Here is a 22,299-nt window from a genome sequence, read left to right as displayed (position 1 = left end):
GTCTTAGACGTGGCATTGCTGATACAGAACAGAGGCAGCCAAATGCCCACATCCACAGCTGAGGAGGGTACAATGACTTGGCATATCCTTTTAGTTCATTTCATGCACAGACTTTATTTAAAGGCTTATTATAAATGATAAATGTTAGCTAACTTCACAAGACCTCGGAGGAAGCTGACAGCAGGCACATACCAGGGTATGTGGCTTGGCAGTTTAGATTTCAGGCTGGCAATACCTCTTTTCTTTCAATCCATGATCCCTGTTGAGGGAGTATCTTGTCATGTCAGCAGTAAATAACTAATGTAGTTTTCATGTGGTGCCAGTAACCCATTAAAGAAGCCTCCCAGCTGTACTTTTACTGCTCTCTTGCTGACTTTGCACCTCACTCGTACAGGCACAGCACAGGCAGTGTCAAGACTTGCAATATCTTTGCCTTTGTAATGCACAGAAAGCAGCTATATAATAATATATCTCTAAGATGAGCCTAAGTTAGAAATGGCAGTGGGTGGGAATAAGGAGAACCAGGTTGTCTGAGTAGTAGTCTGTTTTTAAACCACAACTTTCCCCTGTCTGTTTTTTGCTGTAATGATGATCTGCGTGCTCTGTAACATCTCAACACTTCCATAAGCCCAATTACAAAACAATTAAAAGGAAATAAGGAAAGGTGATGCTTTTGAGTAAACTACCGAAGCTCAAAAATCAATATGTATGCTCAATGGTACTGAAGAGACTGGAACTTACTCAGTAAATTAAGATGTGAACTATGAGCATTAACTCTTTTGAATTCCTTGAAATATGGAGATTAGGAACCAAAATGGATCATGAATAAGAGCTGAGGATTTTTGGTTGAGAGAAGAAGTGGAGAGATAATCACAGAGACAAAACTGTGGATCAAAAGTTGTTATTATTCGGTCTTGTGAATAGCTTGTCAAAATATCAGCCTTTTGTTCAGCATGCTTTATTTAAAATTAGTGAAGAAGAGGCATTTGTATCTCTTCATAACTATTGCTTAATGGGTCATTTATTTTAACTGCTGACTTGTTCTCCATTTCAGGTGGTGGCAAGAGCAGCCTTTCACAGCAAAACAAAATCTACATACACTGCCATTCAGCAAAGACTGTTGGAATCAGGGGGAAATATTTAATGTGTTTTTGCAAAAGTGACCCTTTCCTTTTATCTTTTTTCAGGATCTACTTCACAACTTCATGTCAAAGGTCTGGTTTCATGGATCACTACTAATGAAGGTTTCAGATATGAGCCATAAGTCTATGTATATTTTGTTCAAAAGAAGACAGGTTTTAATTGCTATTGCCATACCTCATACAGGAAAATGAGCTTCAGTCACATGAATTCTTTGTCTCACTGAACAAGAGAAATATTGAGCAAAAGAGCAAATTTTCATTGTGGGAAAAACAAGCACCAGAATTTATGCCTGTTACAACCAGAAGAGAAGGGTGGTATATAAAGAGTTTGATAACTGCTATTTTACAATTGCAAGCACATGCAAAAAGAATAATTTCTTATGTACATATATGTAAATATAAGTGGCAATTTAACCCATGTTAGTAAGGACAGTGCCAATGCAAGCAAGCTGTTTATCATAAGGACAAAGAAACCCCATGTGATTGACTTTTATACTGTAATCAAAACCTTCAAAATAATACACAGATTATAATCATAGTAGCTCATATTGTCATGTATGCTACACATTTCTGTTTCACACAAAGAACTTGAGGTTATGATCAAATACTGGGTGAAAACACAGGGCTTCTGACTCTACTTGCCCCACTATATCCTTCTACTTGAAAAATTTTTCTTTCTTTCTTTTCTTCAGGCAACTAGTCACTGACATTTCATCAACTTGCCTCCTGTCAACCTCCACAAGTAAATGACAGCAAAAAAAATCTTAATTTATGCTACTATTATTTAATTCTTCCAGGTACTGCTGTACCACTGCTGTTCCTAGGCACAGAAAGCCAGGATAGCACAGGGAATACAAGAGATACCTGCAGCTAAAGCATAAAAGATTTAAAAAAAAAAAAAAAGACCTTTTCACATGGAGCTTAATTAGTATAAAAAGTTTAAGGAAGAGAAAGAAAATCATGAAATAGTGGTCCATTGTGGCTACTAACCATGACACACCTAATTTTGACCCATAGTCCAGGGATTCTCCTGTTGCTTTAAGGGTATAAAGAGATGTTCCCCGTTCTGTACCAGCCCTCCTCCACGGACCCAGGAGCAAACACACACTTCTTTGTTCTTATATTCCTCTCCCTTAACGTGCGGGGAGGGAGGAAGCAGGAGCAGGGAGGGAGGAAGCAGGAGCAGATGAGCCTTTGCACTGACATCATGTGGATGCTCCCTGTTATGGTACACACTGATGTTACAGCCGGGAGGGCACGCCCCTGCTGCTCGCTCTGCCTTCAGCCAGCCCTGCAAATCCCAGTGAACTCAGTAAAATCTTTTTTCACATCTTCAGAGCAGACCCCTAAAGGCAAAAGCCTGGTTAATACTCCAGCAGAGAACATCTGATTATTACATGGGGCTGGTCAGGAAGAGTAATCAAGTTACATGAAGGAAAATACTTAGGATGCATTATTTAAACTGCATTAGATATCTGTATGGTCATTCCCAGGCAGAATGAATATTTCCTCAATTTGATTTAATTTTATTCCATTTAATTTACACCTTTCATTACTTCAGATGAATATTGCTCTACAACATGCCTTCATGAAACAGGCTCTGCAGGAAATGGTGTGAGCTGCTGACATAATTTCTACCATAATTTCTAGTACTATAAAATATTGTAGCAGTAGATAGTTTTCTCCTGAATAAAATATAAACATGAGGTTCTTCTCTGGATTCAGTTATGTGGTAAATATAATTGCAACCTAAACATGTAAGTACAGAAATCAGCAGTAGACAGAAACAGCTTCCTTAATGTTCAAATTAGCAATTTTTCCCTTACTACATGGAAACAAAGTTAGCAGTGCAGTCCCTCCCTCCCTGATCTCTGTCCTACACCATCCTCACAGGCTTTTGGATCTGGTGCCCACTGGCTGAAGTCCAGCAAAACCAGAGTGTAGGTGCCTTTGAGTCATCTAAGTCTTGGAGAACGACCTCACACTCCACAAGGACCTTTGCATCTCACAGGACCTAACACCAAGGAGTGCTTCTGCTTTTTGACCAGGGCAAAAGGCCCCTTCTAAGGGGGTTTGGAGTTTACTAGCAAGAAAAGCAGGATTTTAGGATGCAAAGGGAATTTGATACTCTGACCACCTCTTCTCCCTGCTCTCCAAATGTTCCAATCACTGAGCTATTGTGCAAAGCCCAAGCATTAAGCACAGCCTTCCTGCTGCTCATCTCCTCAGGTTTCCCACCACCTGCAAGCTAGTCCCAGCACCCTAAAAATATCCCTCACTCCATCAATTCAACAATGGTTTTCAGAGATAAGAAATCATAGTTCTTTCTTGCTGCTACGACATGCTGGGTCTGAAGTCACTGAAAGGCTAAAAGATGAATAGTATCTGGATTTTAAATTTCAAGGAAATCTTGCTCATTTTCCTCTGAAATTAGTGGCAGTACAGAAAGTACTGTGATTACTCAGTGTTGATAGCTACCAAAAATCAGCTTGCCATAAATATTGAATTGTGTCATTATCACTTGTATGGGCTGGGCTTTCATAAATATTGGCATTTAGTAATTAAACAGCTGGCTTTAAACTTGAGTAGGTAGTCATTAAAATGGCCATTAGAGAGTTCAGAGCAGAAAAAAAGGCTGCTTCTTATTCATTCAGGACACTGAAGCTCTAAAACAAAAAGTGAAAATTTTCATTTAAGTAGATCACATTCTGTATATGATGTAATTTGTATTGTATCTCTGACCTCCTCATATCCCTTCAGCCAAAGAATATATTTTGCATTTTCATTTCCAGATTCATCGATACAAAATTGGGGCTTTGTTTCTGCAGGTCTGTTCCAGAGTCCTCCAAAAAGAAGGATCCATGCAAAATTACTTGCAAGGTCTTTGCATGGATTTTAAAACATGTGCTTAAAAAATATCAGATAGTAATAGAAGCCCCGTGTGAAATGACTGATCTATACTATGTTTTCACAGCTTAAATACCAATGCTTATAGTTAAACACTATACCTTCCCAGGAAAAATACCCATACATGTCTAGGAAACAGATAAGGGACAATTTTTAGCTTGGGCTTCCTGTTAGAAAAATTGAAGCATGGTGTCATTGGTTAATCTTTCCTCTTGCATTTAATTTAAAAATACTGAAGAATTTTTGGCAGTTTGTAACTGTTCGTTGTTTTTTTTTTTTAATGAATAAGGCGAGGCCAGATTTCATCTTTTGGATGGTCAGAATCACTCCTGTTACTTGCATAGTCACAACTGTTTTGGGGAAGACATGGACTTTTTGGAACAGGAGCAAAGCAGACTGAACAATAGTTCTTCCCAGCACTATTAGGGGCCACTGCTGCTCTGCCAAACATTAGGAGGTGAAGCAACTGGAAAAATCCTTCAGACACCAAAGTCCAAGCATTCCAACACATACTAGTGAGCAAACAAGCACAATAGGTAGAAGTGAAAATGATTAAAGGGCAGTCTGATTGTGTATAGGTCGTGGTAACGGAGGTTGCCATGCTGCACAAGACAAGTCCACAGGCTTTTCTGTTTCCAGGAATTCCAGGTAGTGCTGACATTTCTCATCTTCAAAAGTTGCAGTTGCCATTTATTACTGCTGGCTGACAGACACCTCCATAATGACTATGAAGACACAAGCAGCTTTTAAATTCGTGGATTTCAGTCCCACGGCAGGGAGGGAGGAGAAACGCCGAGGTGCTGCCACCCAGCAATCAGGCTCTCTCTGTCACTGCTGTTAACTGCAGCTCTCTGCCTGCAGCTCTGATGGGAGCCAATGCCAGCAAGCTTTACAAGTGGATTATTGGTTTACACTCTGCATGAAAGATGTATTTAATAAGAAGAAATAAGATTAATCTGAAATCAGTTTAAGGGAAAGATTGCAAATTGAAATGATTTGTAACAGTAAGTCTGAAAATTTTTGGGGTAGATGCATACAGCCATGGAGGTGTTAGAATTTGGGGAGTTGCTGGTATGGTATGTATCTCTGGAGTCTGCTGTATTTTAGGCTTACTAATTCCACTTCCACATTTTGTTCACAGTGTGCTGCACCACAGCTGCATGTCTACACAGACTCGTGCATATGTATGAGTGCACCTACAGGGAGAAGAAAAACTGATGGATTTTTCTAATTTGAGATCGAGTTATATATATTCACACATGATCCTGTTTGGAAAGAAATATAATCTGTTGACATTTGGGTTTATGAGTGAGCATGTGTATCTGTACAACAGCAGAATGGCAGAAGAGAAAGCCAGCAAACTTGTTCTTAGCACAGTGCCTGACAATTCACCTCTTGATCTTGTCCTTTTCACAGCTATTTCTCAAGGAATTGTTACTGCTAGGAAGGCTGAAAGCTGAGAAACATCCCATCTCTATGTACAAATGATGATTCTTCTCCCATTTGAGAAGGTTTTAGAGCTACACAGTGTAGCTACAGCAGGACTTGACAGGTGGCTTGTACCACCCCATGTGATGGAGACGCTGCAGTTGGACTCAGTGGAGGGATCTCCACCCCATCATGGATCTGAGTGAGCTCGTGGGCCTGCATAAATTACTACTGTGGAAATCTCAGCTCTGAGCTTCAGGTCCCCAGCTGTAAAAACAAGCTAATATTATCTCCTTAGTGCCTTTTTTCTCTCTCTTTCTTCCAGAGTTCTCCAGGGCAGAGACTTTTACCTTGTTATATTTGGAAGATGACTCTTTGCCTTTAGCTGCTTTTCATCCTATGGCCAAATCAGCAACTCCCCTGTGATGGGGAGACAGGAGCCACACCAGGGTCTCAGTGGAAGATAAATGGAAGAAAAGCCCTCAAACTGACCCAAGCACAGAAGGGTTTGTCCTTGCTACTTAGGGCTAGTGAAGGGAGGGAATATCCACAAGCATCTTGAAATCTGCAGGATTTCCTCAAGACACCCTCACCTCAAGGATGAGGTCTTGACCCTTCTTTGCTGCAGGGAAAACAGTGTGGAATGTGCTGCAGGTTGCAGAGATACACCCAGTCAGCTACCACTGGGCACAGATTTAGCACTGGATCCATCCCTTGGCATGCTCTGAGGGATGCTTCTGCTGAGGGAAAAGAGACTTGTAGGAGGGGCTGAGGTTGGAGACTGTGGGATACAGCTTTGCTCCAGCTGTAGCAATTACCTGCACTGTCAGAAAAACAGCAGGTCTTAAATTTTGAGCAGAAGGGACTAAATGCATCCTTGGAGTAACTCCAGAAATTTCTGCATTTTGTAAGAGAAAGATTTTGGCCCTCTGTCAGGTTTGTGCACAAAAGTAAATATTTTTCTATCACTGAGTCAAAGGTCTGAAATTATTTCTAAGATTGAGAAGTTAGATATTAAAGCCAGAGGAAAGAACATACCTTACTGCCAATGAAATTGGCCTCTCCATATTTCTAGTGCACGTCAAATAAAACAACATTTTTCAGGTAGATGGTTTTTGCTGATGTTCTTTTCAAAATTTCAATTTCAAGTGCACTAGAGGGTTCCTCTATGAGAGAGATTTGATTCTTACCGTCATTTTTCAAAGGGTTGTAGTGAGAGCAAAGAACTGGTTTCCTGTAAAAATCCTGCAACATCCTGAGCTTATTTGGTGGTGAAACATGCCCTCTACCAGTTACTGCCTTCCCTGTCTTGATGACTGCCAGAGTGGAGTTGTCTGAAGAGGTTATCTCAGACTTTAACCCCAAATGTTTGTGGCTGGTTGCATTCAGATGGACTAACAATATTCTAACAGATGAAACATGAGGCAGTGATGCATTTGGACTGTGACACATAGCTCAGTGGGATTCCCAGCATTTCTTGCAGGATAATTCTGGCTACTTTTGTTTCCAATGGACATCTCATAGGCATTAATTCCTAGAGGTGGAAGGCTTGACATGCTCCCAAAGCATAGCATGGGGGCAAAGGCAACAGATCTCCCATCTGATGCTGCAGTCCTGCAGCAGCTCCCCAGGATAATGTTCACACAAGTAACTGTCACAGATGTGTTGGGGCTGCAAAGGGGAGGATGGAGAAAGAGGCTGAAGGTACTTATCTGAGCAGGAGGTTTCTGAGCTGTATTTCCAGGGAGGCCACTTCTGTTCAGCCTTTTTAAGTCTCATTTTCCCCATCTGCTGTGTAACGCTCATTTGCCCACTCTGGTGTCAGGAGACCTCACTGGTATCTATGAAGTTCTTTGATGCATGACAGCTCTACATGAAAAATAAAATGATCAGAGCTTGTTTCTATCTGTGCCACTTTTACTTGGACATCAGCAGCTGTCCAGTGTTACTGAACACATTCAGAAAAAAAAAATTGTTTTTTCAATGAACTCAGGAATGGTACTTCCCCAGTTCAGAGCTGGTTTCCTAGTCTTGGGGTTTTCTGCCAATAATAAGACTTGGTGTTATTTGTTTTTCTATGATACTGCTTATAACCTCCTTTTCCTTCTTAAAACAATGCACAAATCCCCTACTCCTCTCCTATAATTACCTCTCCCTGGAGTACAGCAATCTGCATTGTTTGCAAATTATATTTGACAAAAAACCACAAACAAACAAACAAAACCTCCAAAACAAAAAATAACAAACAAACAAGCAAAAACAGGGAAACAAAACACTATTTCAAAGTGTTACAAGCAATTAAAAAAAAAAAAAAAAAGCAGACAGCTGATTGTAAACTGCAAGGGATAGTAAAAGGTTTGCTCAGGGAATGAATGGACACAGAGCAGCGAGCGCTCAGTTCCAGGCTGCTCCTCCAAAGCCCTGGCATAGGAACAGATCCTGTCACTTCTGCGTGGCACCACAGGTCTGTGGAGGCTGCAACTCCTTGAGTGCAAAAGCCAAAGCACTCTGCTCATCCCTCAGATTGACTCAGTGAGTCTCACAGACGTGGCTGCTCAATGCAAAGCTGCTGGCTGACAGGCGCTGCCATTTGCGTGCTTTAATTAAATACAGACAAGGAGATGGGAAAGGTCTGAATCAGGACAGCAAGAGGCAACTGAGCACCAGAGAGCCTGGATTTTTTCACTCTCTTATCTGTTTGCTTCATCAGCATCATTTTTGCTATCCAGGCTAGAGCATATTACCAGGGGTTTTTATTTCTAGGTTGAATTTAAACTTTTGACTAAATCTGTCTGATATAAACAGACTCTTTTCAGCTTTGTATTCCTCGCATAAACTTGGTTTAAATGTCTCATGTTTGATACATTCATTTATTTTTAACTTTCAGTTATCCCAGATTCCCCACTGGTCCTGAACCCTAGTGATTCTCCATCTGCAGAATTATGTTAGTAACCATCACAGGCATAGATATTGTTATGGAGATGCTGTGTGGTGGTTTTGGCTTTTGGATGTCCCTGCTGGCCTGATTATGTATGGATTCTCCACAAATGGATACGTGCTGCAGATAGAGCATCAATCTCAGCACATCCCCATTAAAGCCCCCCCAGGGACCCTCTGGTAGGCTGCAGCTCCCACAGCATGGCTGTGGGGAGCATTTCTGGGTGCGGGGGTGCCTGTCTCTCTGCATGTGGCTTCTTTGTTTTCAACAGAAACACAATAAATCTAGTACGAGTATGACAATGCACCTTAAGTGGAAAATGACACAGAACAGAAAAATACAGTGCAAATTTCTCTTGCTCATTTACAGCTAGTCTAAAAAAATCTATAGCTCCATGGGTCTTGTACATTGTGCATCTTTTTCTGTCACAGATTATTCTGGTTTGAATTTGCTGCTTTGGGTTCATTCAAAAATAAGATCTTTTGGAATTTCTCATGTGTTTCTGAAAACACTGCTTTTAGCTGCACTGCTGGTGAATACAATCCCATAAAAGTGAAATAGAACTGTGCTACATCTCTGCAGTTTTACCACAAATAATGCTGGAAAGATTCATGCTAACTCCCGCTCCTTTTTCTTAGTTGTGGAGCTTGTTCTCATCTTCCGTTCAGCTCTTTTTTCCCTAATGAGTTCCAAACTCTTTGTAAATCACAGTGTTTGGGTTAGAAGGCACATGCTGTAATCTCCAATGTAATTTACAAACTACTGTGAGATTTTCTGACTATATCATAAATAATAAATAAAATCTCAATAGGAACAGGTTCAAATGGGGGCTTTGGCTGTGAAGTACTGCTCTTGTTCCATAAGCATGTATTTGTATTTAGCCTCATGTGGGTAACATTCGACATGACTCACTCACTTGAGTTTTGACAGCGAGGAGAGATTCCTGAAGGGAACCTTATAAAAGCCACTTAAGTTGCAGGGGTAAATTAAGGGATGCAGAGATTCAACTTGTAGAAGACTCATGACAGCAAGAAGGCACCAGAATAGTGAGGTATGATTCATCTCTTCTAAACTTAACTCTCCAAAAATGGCACATCTCTTCTCAGGTTGTTTGCTGCCTAATCAATGGAAAAAGAAGGCTACCTGCAGGATGGCTGACTCACCAAGAAAGGATGAATTAGGAAGGACTCTAGGAGGCTGAACTTAGGGCATCAAATTTGAGTTAGACAAGCCCAGTTAGCAAAATCAATCAAGCCCCAAATGACCTTGGTCCTTATAGGATTTACAAAAATCTGTAGTGCAGACCTTACTTCAGAAGTGACAGTGACTACCCCATTAAATTTGATAAAAATAAATAATTCCTGCAGCAGCTTTCCCATGGGATTTCATCTTTCACAAAGCCTTGGTTTTTGCTAGAAGGAAAGAGAAGTTGGATATGTAAGGAAAGAGCTTTAAAGGCCACTGTTGTTTTAACACTTTGATATGCTGCTCCTTGGGAGGTTTAAAAGCTTCTGGCTTATCTTAGAAGGGATGAGTGAGAATTACAAATAGGACAAGCAACAGGGCAAGGGGAACAGCCTTAAGGGGAGGTTTAGACTGAACATTAGGAAAAACGTCTTCACCACAAGAGCTATCAAGCACTGGAACAGGATTCCCAGGGAAGTGGTTGAATCACCATCCCTAGAGGTGTTTAAAATCTGGGGATATGATTTAGTGGTGGACTTAGCAGTGCTGGGTTAGTGTTTGGAGTCTCTGACCCTGGAGGCATCTTCCAAACTAAATGATTCTATGATTCTGTGACACTATGACATAGAAACTGCAGAACTTAACTTCCTGATATTTCTGAAGGAGTTTCCAGTGACTTGGTTAAGAATGGACATAATAGTTAATGCCATATTATTCCCTTGCTAAAAAGAGAGAATCAAACTCAGGTAACATAATAAATTTGAAGGATGACTAGAAAAGCTCCTTAAGCTCATTTTCCAGGCTGTTCTCTCATCAGTTCACCACCACAGATGTAAAGGGGTTTACAGGTGCAAAACCCCTCAAAAAGGGTTGAAATGATCAAAACAGTGGCACTGGCTGTTTGGGATGGCTGAGATCTCCAGGAGCACAGACTGAAGGATTTTACAGTCAAGAGCTGACAGGCAGGGAGAGTTTAAATTGTCAGCTCGGTGAATACACAAAGAAAAAACAGAGCACCTAGCTATAAGGCCAATGACTCAAATGCTCAGTCCAAAACTTTATCTTGCAGCAGGACTCACTTCTGCTGGATGTTCTCAAGGTGGTATATTGCCTACAGCAAGGAAAATAGGAAAATGTAGAACATGTCTACAAAAAACACTCAAAACATTGATTACCAAACTATATCAGTTTGATTGCAGCTGTAAGTAAATGCTATGGCTTTACTCAGAGCTGCAAGGAGCAAGTGTCTCTTATTGAGCAGCTGGTACAGATGGAGTGTCCTACCAGTGACAAAGGAACCACCAGCAGAGAGGTGTCTATTCTCTCTAGGGCTCTGAGCTGAGAAGGGAGAAAGGCTTCATGACAAAGAAAATAAAAAACTGATGGGAAGTGCTTCTTTCCAGAGGCAAGAATAATTACTAAGTAGAAGGAAAAATGTTCAACTGCAAAAAGGATTCCAAACTAAAGCACACTATTTCTAATGAGCATCTTGTTGTAGCAGCTGAAAGGTGAAATAAATTCAGTACCTTTGACAAGGATGGACTTTAATCAATGCCCAAAACACAGGACTTTTGTCTCCAGTACTCTCTTTCTGGCTTGCAGACAGGAGCATAGACAGCCCATGGGCCAAGTAATGCCCTGAACTTCCATTAGATGTAGGGCCATACTATTTTTTTCTTGCTATAACTGAGCAACATTAAGGTATGTTTTGCTGTCTGGTCTGGCAAGGCTTTCAGAACACTTTTTTGTCTCCTACCTAAAAAAAAAAAGCACTATTTCCTGCTTCCTTACTCCTTTCATAATAATTATCTGTACCGTAAAACTGCTTGAAAACAGAAAGGCTGGTAATTAAATAGAAGGATAGGAATCAGGTTGCATTTTTTTTTTCTTTCATGTAAGTGAAAATACTCCTCAAAAAGAAAAAAAAAATTAAAGTACAACATCATTCTACTTTATTAAGACATTATGTTGCAGATCTCCAAGGGATGATATAGCCAGACTGAGTGGTGTCTACAGTCTGGAAGTCAGGTGTTTATTTTGTTTTTAACTACCAGAATGAAGCCAGAAGGCCCTAGCTGACCTTTTTCCTGGAAATTCCCTGAAGGCATCAATATGGTGTAGCATAACTTTGCCTGGTTTTGCGGGACTCTGCACCCGCAATAAGGAGCAGGGCATGAGAAAAAGGCTGTGGGCAATGTGCTTCTGTGTCCCAGCTATCCAGACCCTGACAGAGGCTTTTCTAGCCATCAGGCCATATGTAGGTGGAATTCAATGAAAGTTTTCTTTCTTTCTGTTTTTTTTTTTCTTTAGAAAATCTAGATCCGAGGAGATAATCACCTGATAAATATATCAGGCTAGCCTTTCTGAAGGCAAAAGCAGGCTGCAAAATGTGGTTATTTCTCCACGAGATATTTTAAAGTAGTCAATTTGTTCTCTCCTGCAGCAGGACTCTGCAGCACACATTTTTCCAGGAGAGCTGGGCTCACAGCTGGGAGCTCCTGCCAGCCATGAGGTACCTCACACCTACTGGCCTCACCTCTAGTCCTAGTGCTCAATGCTCTAGCAGCATTTCCCTCGCTAGAAAACACAGGGCTCTCAAAACACAGCCATCTGTGATGATGCCTAATAATAATATGGGACCAAAATTAAGCCTTGGAACTTAAGCAGGCTGAAAAATGTTGCCTCTAGAACTCAATTTTTCTGCATGCTGCTTCCCCATGCGGTGAACAGAAGCATCTCCTAACACCTCTTCTAGCACAATAAGCCATAATTTTGGACCACTCAAAACCCAGTAATGTGTATGTAAGCCACTCACAGCCAGACCATTTTAATAAACCATTTATTAGCTAAACATGGGCTGATAACAAAGACATCTATACCGAGAAGGATCCCTCCTTTGAACTGGAATTTGCACAGTTCAAAATCCTATTTCTACAATCGTCGGATTAATGTCTGTGTTATCTGTCTGTGAATGCAGTTCTACTTTGTCTCCATTGTAACAAGGGCCTGTACACCCAGGATGTACATGTTTGTATTTGTAGGAGGATTGTATTCAAGGCAAGCACGCCTTGGCTTGGGAAGGGAAATGCTGCATAATATTTGTATTACCATTAAAAAGCCCCCATGCTGGGCATTAGGCATTACTCCTCTCATACTTGGCATGTTGTAATAGGTTCTGTATGCTGTAATACCCCTTTGAAATATCGCTGGAAGTAAAACCATGCAGAGAAATAGAGAAAAAAAATCTGTCTTGCACATTAACCTATTCTTGAGCTCGAACCGCTTCTCACACTTCTCTTTAATTTAGGCATGTTGCTTATATAAATTTGGAAATATGCCTATGCTTTATCTGTTTTGTAACTTAGCAACCTTTAATCTGGGTTTCTTGCTTCTCCTTATAAAGCAGCTGATAAATCTAGTCAAGCACTTACAGTATAGTTGGTAGAGAGAGTATAAGGGCTTCATCAAATACATAAGGAATACCCAAAGCTCCATTCATTTTGCTGACATTTACCTTTACGCATAAAGACAAGCACAAAGCCACCCACTGCTCAAAGTCACACATGATCAGATTGAGTGGCTGTACATTGCACAAAACACTTGCTAGAGGGAAGGCTGTGATTTGCAGACTGAAGAAATTCCATAGAGCATTATTGGTCTGAAATAGGATGATCTTTCATTTAATCACTTAATTTGCGATATCTGCCTTTGAAGAGAGAGTTAGCTAGAGGAAAAATGGAAAGGAAGCAACAAAATGGAGAAGATTATCTTGGTGCAGTGTATTTTTTACAATTATTTAACGCCACTGAAGACCATGAAGCAACTGTTGGGCTCAATCCTATTCACAAGGCAAACATATTGCATAAAATAAGACCTGGGAGCTCTGAATGACATAGTTATCACAAGTGTTTGGTGTATTTGTTACAGCATTGCACCTTATCAAAACATGTTTTGGCACACTGCTATGGGATTCCTGGAGGATGCCCTACAAGCTTCTCTCTGTTTCCCTCACACATTAATGCAGCTACATCCTCCCAGAATTGCATCTTGATGCTTCGCGTTTCATGAATGGCAGAGAGACATGTCCAAAGGGCAGGGCTCCAGGCTCAGAATTGGAGACTGCCTCACACGCCATTTTTAGACACTTAATTACACTGCTGCATTTGGATCTTGTTCTGAGCAGTGTGGGTATTTCTCAAGATGTCTTGATATTCTTTTTCATCTCCAAAGTAAGCCCTGAGGTAGGGTGGGCTCCAGGCGACCAGTGCTTAAAGAACAACAGCTAAGGGATTGCTGTTTTGCAGGCTTCAGCTTTAAGAGATTGTTTCCTGGGAAGTGAGAGGGGAATTTTATCCATGTTATGAAACATATCCTTTGATATAAAGACAGTGAATGCTATAGACAAAGTGCACCTGTCCAATAGCCCAAAATATATAGCAAAGGTCAATCCACGAGAAGGGGATTTTTATGAACATGTCTAAAATACATGAGTCATATTCATTCAGGATTTTTATAGTCTTTTCAGTGGACTTTATTTCAGAAAATGAGACAGGTGCCTGATGGTTTGGCTATAGGATAGTACAAAAAGAGGTACTTCTATCTATCACATGAGAGCAGGGAAGGGGAAAGGGTCACTGTATGATCCACATCATTAGCAGACTGCAAGAGTTTGTTTAGCCTTGATAATTAATTGTACCCCACTTCAGTTTTCTACTGAGAGTCTGTGTGAGCCCAAAACTAGGTTGGATTGGCCAATCTACTTTTTTATCACACTGGTTTCAGTGACTACTGAAGAAAGTTAACATTTTAGTTCTGATCACCCTGAACCTTTTGAGAGTCCATTGCAATTGCTTGTGGACCTCATCACCCTACAATGAAAGGAAGTATCTTTCTCTTGCTTTTTTCTTCATGGGTGGAATAAGATTTCTTCACATAGTCCAGTGTTCCCAGTACAGAATATAAAGCCCTGTATAGATGCGACTTGCATTTCTATTTTAAACATCAAGATCCATCAAATTAACTTCTTCACAAGGCAAAAAATGGTCTGCAGTGCACTGACGTGATTTCCTCTGACAACACTGCCAGTTCATGTAGGAGCAACACCAAGGAGACATGCTGGAATTAGAAAATACAGGCAAGCAACAGCCAAGAACCACATGAGAGCACAACTTGGTGATAGCTGCCAGTTGCATGTTCAAGTTAGTAGATGTCTGTGGGGCTTCTGAGTTTTAACATCTCCATTAGTTTGCTCAGACATATCATGTCTTTCTTGTCAGGCTTTGTGTGTTCTTTTCTCTCTCCCATGGGCTTTTATGCAGTGGTGCCCTTTCAAAATTTGACTATGGTAAGTTAGATAAATAGACATTTCTTCTTCATATTTGCAATAGCTGTGTGCTTTTTGCATTTGCGACATCAAATAAAAAGTTTTGGATTTTATGTCCTGCAATAATAATTTCCAATCTCATAATTTCAGGCCTGACTTTTATATCAAAAACATGGCTTGTATCAGCAACAGTGTGGCCAGCAGAACGAGATCCCTGACTGTGTCCCTGTACTTGGCACTGGTGATGCCACACCTCGAACACTGCATCCAGTTCTGCGCCCTTCGCTCCAGGAAAGATGCTGAGGGGCTGGAGTATGTCCAGAGAAGGGCAGCAGAGCTGGTGAAGGGTCTGGAGAACAAGTCCTTGGCTGGGGCTCTCTAGCCTGGAGTAAAGGAGGCTCTGGGTGACCTCAAAGCTCTCTACAACTACCTGAAAGGAGGCAGATGGGGGTTGGTCTCTTCTCCCAGTTAGCAAGCAAAGGAACCAGAGGAAACTGCCTCAGGTTGCACCAGGGGAGGTTTAGATTGGATATCAGGAAAAATTTCTTCATGGAAAGGGCTGTCAAGCATTGGAATGGGCTGCCCAGGGCAGTGATGGAATCAATATCCCTGGAGGTATTTTAAAGATGTGCAGATGTGGCACTTGGGGACTTGGTTTAGTGGTGGACTTGGCAGTGCTGGGTTCATGGTTGGACTCGATGATCTTTGAAGTTTTTCCAACCTAAATGGTTCCATGATTCATATTTGGATAATAGAGAGGGAGGTGAAATTCCCCAGAACACAGTCCACTGCCCAAATTATCTAAGGTCTAAAGGAGATACTGTGAATACTCTGCTCCCACTGGAAGAACAAGAAGAAGGGCTGAAGTCAGACAGCAGAGGAGAGGCTGAGCTGAGCTGAGCTGAGCTGAGCTGAGCTGAGCTGAGGTTCCAGCCTGGTCTCCAATCACAACTGCTCCAAGCCAATGAGTGCTCCACCACGCCAAGCCCCACTGCTGCTCTGCCCATGCAGCAGGACTAGGCAGTGCAGAGGGCAGTGAAAGGACCAAGGACCATGTCACTGCAGGCATCCATGCAGACCTTTTGTAAAGCAATAGCCAAGTTTTAACATGAATTGAGAAATTTTACAGCTTGCATGCTTCCTAAATAATTTCATTTGGTTTGTTCCTTCTTTATTAAAGATGTCCATTATACACCATTCATAAACATACATAAACAAATATATAGCTAAAATTTGTCTTAGCTAGATGTTTTTACAGTCACATACATATGTATATATCTTTTTTGTTTTTCAAATTCCATAATGAATGGGTATTGAAAAAAACCTAACGTCTTGAAAATCCAGAAATGTTTGTAAGATTTGTTATTTTCTCCTCCTTATTTCCTCAGCAAATTGTGAACATGATGAAGAAAACCTAATAAACTGATTATCTTTCCTGAAAAACTGCAATAAAATTATTACAGTATCTTCAAACAATATCTATTTTAATTAATCCATTCTAGAAGTTTGAAGAACAGCAAAACAATTGTTTTTGCTTGTCTCCACTTTTCTGATTGTCACTATGAAGCATCCCTGTCTGTCAGGTGCTGTGATTGCAGTGCCAACAGATATGAATATTCTTCTGCTTCAGCAATGCAGCCTCCTAATATTGCCTCCAAACTAAAAACAGAGGCGACACCGTCCATCAGCACCATTGCTTTGTATTGGGCCATTCCCGTGTACTGGTCACTGAAATGTTTGAATTATTACCCATGTTCATTATTTGTCTGGAAAAAAACCAGCTGAAATTAACCTTGCTAATTTTCTCCTAAAAATTCTCCTCCTGCAGCAGCTTACCTTACCATGGTATTTTCCAGGAGTTCAATTAGGGCTAGCATTTGGAAGTTATTTCCCAGGCAGCTGCGTTTTATCGGATCCCCGGAGACCGTGGGAGGGATGCTCAGCTGGCACACAGTCTGTTCAAGTTCTTGAAAAACCCTCCTCTCACCAGGGCCCCTTTTGGCCGCCAAGGCCCAGAGCCCACAGGTATTTGAGGTCAGTGGCACTGCTGGGAAAGCCCGTGTCAGAGCTTGGGCTTCGCTCAGCTCCAGTGTGTCAGTGCTGCAGGTCACTGGCTGAGCTCCTGCAGGCACATGTTTGCAGGCACAGCCAGGGCCAGGCTCACCAAGAGCCAGGCTGGGCTGCTGCAGCCAGAGCCAAGCCCTGTTTGAACGTGAGCCAGAGCACCACCTGCACCCCATGGTGGCTCCAGCACCAACCCTCACCCCGGCCCATCTGCTCCTGCAGCAACCCAGCACTCCTGTCTTTCCTCCTCCAGTAGCCAGCAAGTGCCTGGGCTCTTTCCCCCAGCTTGGTGTAATCCCCAGCGATCTCCCTGCTGCAGGAATGGCCTCCTGACACCCACTGGGCTACACAAATGTTCTCTTTTCCCTCTTTTTCTCTGCTCTGCACATCCAGTCAAATGCAGTGGCTCAGAGTTAGCAAGGTGGGGATAGGTATGAGGGGACAGGCTGGGTAAGGATGCTGTGAGGTCCTCAGATGTTCTGATTTAAACTAAAGGGCTAGGGAAAGAGTGCAGAAAAATACTGCTGACATACACTGTCCTCAGATATTCTGATTTAAACTAAAGGGCAAGGGAAAGAGTGCAGAAAAATACTGCTGACATACACATATATTTTGTGGGAAACTGGATCTTTCCCATGTTGCCTAAAGTTGCAACTAACTTTTGCTCTGTCCTCACATTACATTCTGCCTCTGGACCAATACACCAAAGTTGCTACTTTGTTGTGGTTCAGCTGCTGCTCAGGTGAGCCTGTTGTACCTTGAAGAACTGTATCTTGAAGAACTTGAGTACTGTTGCATCTTGAAGGACCCTTTTGGCTCAGAGCACTTGGAGCTCAGGGGTCCAGGGTCTCAGGCTGTGGTGGAGCAGCAGAGCAAAGGTTCTGTCCCCATGCACCAGGGGCAGACAGAAGCATCAAAGCACATGGCCCTGATGCACAGAGAGACAGTGACCCTGGAAAGAGAAAAGAGCCAAAGCCAGGTGAAAGCTGAAGGGCAGATGGATTTAGGGCGCCCTAGCCCAATTGCCTAAGTTTGGTTGTGGTTGTGATGTTTTGGTTGCCTTTACTGTACTGGTAGGAATGGCATTTGCTTAGACTTGAGGATGTGAGTTCTCTGGGGACAGCAATATTCACTACCTGCTCATTAGGGTTTGCACAGCTTGTGGAGTCTTTCTGAGCTCCAGTGGGGGCAAATGAAAAGTATTTTTGCATTTAGGAGATTTTTCTGAATAGCTTGCTTTGTCATCTTCTTGTTAGTGTGTGGCTACCTTGGCAGGGAGAAGATGTATTTTACCAATGGGTCTGAGAAAATTCCTGATATTCTGCATTCTTGGGAACTGTCAGTATTTAGAATCTGTGCTGCTCCAGCCCTTGTAAGAGACAGACAGAGGGAAAGACAGAGCAAGAGCAGAGAGGGAAGAAGATATATAAGGAAAACATGATGGCATAATACAAAAGGGTTTTTTTGTATACCTGTTGGCATGGTGATCATGTGTATCACCACCCCAAAAGAGAGGCAGTAAAATCTCTATCATGCTGTACCAGATTCCTGCTCCTCTGCAAACTCCAGGGCAGGTGAGCTGGAGGAGCAGTGCCAATCCCTGACAGGGCTAGGCTTTTATTCTCCCTATAAATACTACAAGTCTCTATCCAGCTCCTCCAGCAAGCTGTTGAGACAAGATGCTCTGAATAGCTTCCTGGAAATGCCTACTGATGGGATCTGGGGGCTATGCCTATTCTAGCAAACAGAGCAGGGTGACAGACAGAGCTTTGGCCTGTGATCATCCTGCTATTTAACTGAGTAGATGGAGTAACACATTACCCAGCATGGATTTGACCCATGCCAAATGGTTCTTTCCTGGACAGCCCCCAAGCACAGTTTGTGTGATACACAGGCCAGGATCTGTTTCCAGAAGACAGAATAGATGCAGTCACTGCCCAGGAGGAAGTGGGGAAGCAACTTCTGCCACAGAAGTACAGCCCAGAACTTGACACTTCCCTTTAGGGAATGAAGAACAGACGCTCTACCTAATTTATTAACATTTATGTACCCAGAGACACCTCAAGTCATGAGGTGGTTTTGGTTTTTTTTTTTGTTAATATACATCAAATTCTGCAATTCTAACCAAAACAAAAAAACCCAACCTCAGCATAAAGAAAACATTCCAAAATACTTTTTGTATATTTTGTATATTTGTATACAAGGTCCATCTTTTAAATCCCAGAGTTCAAAGCCAAAGGAGATTCTCCTGAGAAGCGGGACACTCCCAGTGTGAAGACATCATGAGACAAATTTTTGAGTCACCACATTTCTAGAAAGATAGAACTGAGCTTGGCCAGCACTGAGATAAGGACAGGCAGGGAGGGTTACAAACTCATGAGAAGAACAGTCAGAAAAGAAACATTTTTTTTCACAGGAAGAGGAAAAAGCAATCAAAAGGAAATGTTTGCAGATGCTTAAGAGTTGTCTCAGGAAGTACATTAGTATGTTGATTGAGATGTCAAGCATCTAATAAACTGCACAGGAATATGCGGTTTTATGCATGGATTTTATTTGCACATATGGTTCAGATGTCCTATGGGGAAATTTAAACAAAATCTAAAGCTGCTAACAAATCCCTTTTGGTCTGGATTCAGTTTACTCTGCTTTGTTGTAAACCCAACTGGCTGATTTTTGCATAAATGTGTATGTTGGTCTCTCATATGATTTTCATTGGCAATAAAACTGCCATCTTTAAGTTATGGCATTTTAAAGCAAATTTCTTTGAATTACCTCAATTCATGTAATTTTGGTAACTCCTTAGTGGCCCTTGAGGCATCTGAGGGAAAGCAGAGCTGAGGCATTATATATTGGTTTAAAGTCTTGTAATTGTGCAAGCTTCTGCCATCCCTAATCTGTGTGTGCTACTTTGTGCCCATGGCTAACAGAACTAAATTCAGTTTAGCTAAAATTTCCTGGATAATATCTCCAGTTACAAGCATCAATCCTGAGTTGATCCCAATGGTAACTACAAATGAACTTCAGGAAAAAACCTCTCAGTGTTCTGTCTTGGTATGAGCTGTACTGCCCCATGGTTAATATGAAGGGTTTGTTGTTCCTCTGTATTTGATCCCTTTTCTATAAGAGCAGCAATGGTGGGAGAATAGCCTGTGGCTCATCCTGCCCTTTGGTATGTGGCATTTATCATTCACTGCACCCTACTGTGCCTATGGTGGAGCTCTGTGTCCCCTTGTCCCCAGGGTAAGTTTGCCACCAGCCCTCAGGGTCCAGCTAAGAAACTGAAAAAATTACTGCGCTAAGACCTGTGTCACCAAGACTAAACTGCAATGTCTTTTCAGGGCTTTTTTTTTTTTTTTTGGAAACTACTAATATTTCTAAACATTTATAATATCCAAGGGATGAATTAAAATATCAACTTGACTCTGGCTTGTAAAGTGAAATGTATTAAATTGCACACTACTTGATAGAAACAATATTTTTGTTTGAGATATCTTCTGCCAGTCTATCAGCCACCAGTGATTATGCAAGTGTCCTTTCAAATGTTATTTTCTGGCTTTTCCTATACAAAAAACATCATACACTATAATATACCACAAACTATCAGCAACAACTAGTGCTTGAACAGTACCAAAATCTCTTCCCCTTAACCTGTGAGACAAATAGTCTCTTTCCAGACAGTGAAATCAGTCATGTTTCTGATTTGTCTATGAAAACATACAGGACTTGGGGATAAAACCACATTACATGTGAAAAGAACCATGTCAGTCAGTGTAGATGCAAGTTGTTATGATCATTTAGTTGCTATAGGCTATTGCTGCAGTTGTTCACCAGCAGTCCATACACTTGCTTCTTTGAGAACACCACTTTCCTAAAGCTGAAAAAAAAAATGAAGCTAAAGCAAGTAGGAGAGAGTCTGTTGACACCAGCTTCAGGATAGTGATAAACAATGAATGTATATGTGGTAGCACTCAAGTAAGTTTGGCTTTTTCTGTTGGCATTTGCCCTTCTTGGATGAGTTTTCTCACCAAGCAGAGATCCAAACCAACGTGACTGTGCTGCCACAGCCCATGGTAGCCAGCCATCCCAGAGAGAGGGCAGGGTAACCCCTGCTATGGCCCTGGTGGGTCAGGACAGGGGGCTCCCACAGGAGGAATGGGGCTCCCCGTGCCACAGCGGTGTTAGTTCCAAGGGGAAGGGTCTCCAAACACACAGGAACTGTCTGCTTTTGGGCCAAGGGGATGAGGAGCCTGTCAGAAGAGCAGCTATTAAGTTGGTACCACCTGGAAGTCTCTTCTCCCCTTTCATTTGGGGCTGGAGGAAGGAGCCAGGTTCTGCAGGAAATCATTCCAGATCTTTTCCCACTTCTGCCTCTCCTTTGGCAGCAGCAGCTCCACATGACATTCAGTCTGTCTGTTCTGCTGCAAAATCTTGAGGAAACTCAGCACTGGAACCACAGGGACAGAGCTGACCACAACCAATGAACCCAAAAAGACACCATCTTAGGGAGGCCAGTTCTGTACTCTGGTGGATATTTTCTCTATTTCAGGTTGAGAGATTGCAAATTCTGCAGAAAGTAGAGCAGCAGCTCCTAATCACCCATGTCTGTGCAAAGACTCCTCAGTTCCTCAGAGGAAAAATGCCTCCCTTCATTAAATGAGGAAAGGGAGATAGAAATACTACTAAACCCAAAATGATCCTGATAGTAATGGGCAGAAATAAAGAAATTTGGAAATACAGGTAATTACTAAGGCTAGAAGAAACACCATTAGTCATTCAGGGTAAGTCTAGCCAGGAGGAGTTATTAAAATACATCATGAGCAAATGAAATTAAATCCCATTAACAGCTTGGACCTGCTATTAGACAAAGTACAAAAGGCAGAAGTACTCAAGCAGGGGTTCCCCCAGGTGCTGAGAAGCTGAGCTACCAACAGCCAGTCAGCCACTGGGGACTGGCACAGAGAGAACACCTTCCCATGCATCCTGTTTAGACAATTCTGACTGCAAAACCAGGTAAGTTGCATCTATAAGAGATAACAATTGTGGTCAAGAAACCCTCTGAATTATTAATGCTAATAAATCCTACAAAGGTTAAAAAAAGATCTGACTTTCAAGGTTACAAACAAGCTTAGCTTGACATTGGTCTCTAATAAAATCCAGGAAAGGCTGGCAGAGAAACCAATCAGCAAGGAGTCAAAAGAACAAGTCATTCAATCAATATAGTTGTTTTTTAAAAAAATTTTTATAATCTACCTCAAAAGTTTTGTGACATTACAAATTTGATTCGGTTGTCCAACTCTTATAAGTCCTATTAG

Source organism: Zonotrichia leucophrys, chromosome 1A, assembly GCF_028769735.1.
Source record: "Zonotrichia leucophrys gambelii isolate GWCS_2022_RI chromosome 1A, RI_Zleu_2.0, whole genome shotgun sequence".
NCBI lineage: Eukaryota > Metazoa > Chordata > Aves > Passeriformes > Passerellidae > Zonotrichia > Zonotrichia leucophrys.
The sequence above is the reverse complement of the archived record's forward strand: the minus strand, read 5'-3'. Positions refer to the sequence as shown.